Genomic DNA, 2,169 nt, shown 5'->3' on the forward strand with positions numbered 1-2,169 from the left:
GCCATAAGTGATAAGAGGATTTGCAAGTGCCACTAATTATTGAGAATAGAAAATAGAAGAGAAATGGTTGTAAGATTACAACCCCAAGGTTGTGAGGAAATAGAAGGGGGGAAGAACCAAGCGAAGAGTATTGACCTAATAAAGGATATATAAACAATGTGAGAGTGATGCTGGGAAGGTGATGATATTTGAGCTCAGAGAATTCATAGTGTTATAATTCATAAGGTGAGTCATAAATGGTGTCAACCTGGTTAATATCATGTGGTATTGGATTGGTCACTGGTTAGCTTGATGTTATTTGTCAGTCCCTACAGTACCTGATCTTCCCATGCAGTCCCCCTCCCTGGTACTGATCAGGCCCAAACACTGCTTAGCTTCCAAGATCGGACGAGATTGGGCGTACCAGTGTGGTTTGACTGTACACGAAAGGTAAACATCTTATCGCCAGAAACACGATCGCAAATTAACACACGAGCCCTGATGAGTCAATTACTTTAATGTAGTGTGACATGGACACCCAGGGGGGGAAGGAATGTGCAAAAGACAAAATTGTGGCGACAAAGGAAAAAGGGGGAGTATTGGAGGATACAGCACCTCATAGAAAGGGTGCAATCTCATAGCTCTCGTTCAGACCCGTAGGTTGCAAGGTCTGTAACTGAAATATCCAGTACATCTCCCTTCTCGAGAGTTTGTTCGCGAGGTCACCTCCTCTCTCTCCCAGACATACATGCTCAATCGCCTTGAATGTGAGATCCTCAGGGTTGGAGTTATGCTGTGATGTGAAATGTCTAGAAACAGTATGGCCTCCACCTTATTCTTGATATTCCTTATGTGTTCCTGGATCCTCATCTTTAATGGTCTTTTGGTCTTGCCCACGTACTTCTTTTTGCAAGAGCAATCCAGTAAGTAGATCACGGACATGGTATTACAGTTCATGAATACCTTTATGGTGTATTGCTTCTTGTCCTCCATGTCGCTAAAGGTTTTTCGATTCGGATGTAGATATTTGCATACATTACATTTCCCACACTTAAAGGAACCCACACACTTTGGCATTGGGGTGCTCTGGGTGGACTTCTCCTTCAACAGGCTGGGTGCAAGATGGTCCTTCAGGTTTCTAGATTTCTTGAAGATGATAACTGGTTCAGACGGTAGGAAGTCCTTAAGTACTGGGTCCATGAGAAGAATGTTCCAGTGGTTCCTGAGCGAATTCCTGATGGTCTTTTCGTGTGATTGTAGGTGGTAATGAAGGCAGCCGAATCTTTCTTGGCATCTCTTGGTTTGTACTTCAGGAGGTCTTCTCTGTCCACATTCCTTGTTTTTTCTAGGGCTTTCTTCAAAATGGGCCCCGGGTATTCTTTGTCCTGGAACCTTTTGCTGTAGACCTTTAGTTGGTCATCACAGTCCTTGGGATTCGTACAATTCCTTTTTATCCTCGAGAACTGTGATGCCGGAATATTATCCTTCCACTTCTGGAGGTGGTTACTTCGGTAGTGCAAATAACTGTTCATATCCACCTCTTTGATATAGTTCTTAGTGGTAATGCCTCCATTTTCACCAGTTAAAATCAAGTCCAGATATTCGACCGATTTGTCATTGGTGTTTAAGGTAAAGGTCAAGTTCAGATCACTGTTTCCCAGCATATTTAAAAACTAATTAAAAGATTCAACCGTGCCATTCCAAATGATTAAAATGTCGTCTATGTATCGTCTGTAGAGTACCAGTTCTAATGAAAGGTTTATTACTCCTTGTGTTAGCCAACCTGGAAAGTATACTGTGATTTTAAGAAGTCCGAGAGATCAGGTGCACTTACAGTTATCTCAATAGCTGCTTTCTAGCAGTGTCATAGAATATGGAAAGGTTAATTTTGATTAAACTGTATTGGATTGCCTCAGCTTATGTAATCATTGGAAGGCACTGCTATGACTGAGAAATGATAAGAGTGTATAACAAGAAAGAGCAATACATTATTATATGTTAGTCAGCTTGCAACACATACAAACTTGTGCACCACAGTTATGTTCAGTGCTAAAACACTACAGTAACTAAGCTGGAGAATTGAAGAAGAGACATTTTAAGCATTGCTCATATACAGTGCAAGTGTGCAACAAACTTTTATCTATGATACTATGAATATGCCATGTGTTACTGTTAACATTAAATAATGCA

The 2,169-nt window shown here is 41.0% G+C and overlaps 1 pseudogene; it reads right to left on the bottom strand.

Moving 5' to 3' along the window:
* Window positions 1–305: 305 nt before the first annotated feature.
* Window positions 306–424, bottom strand: LOC134930251 (5S ribosomal RNA; annotated as a pseudogene).
* Window positions 425–2,169: the final 1,745 nt, after the last annotated feature.

The sequence above is a fragment of the Pseudophryne corroboree genome, chromosome 5, assembly GCF_028390025.1.
Source record: "Pseudophryne corroboree isolate aPseCor3 chromosome 5, aPseCor3.hap2, whole genome shotgun sequence".
Taxonomy (NCBI): Eukaryota; Metazoa; Chordata; class Amphibia; order Anura; family Myobatrachidae; genus Pseudophryne; species Pseudophryne corroboree.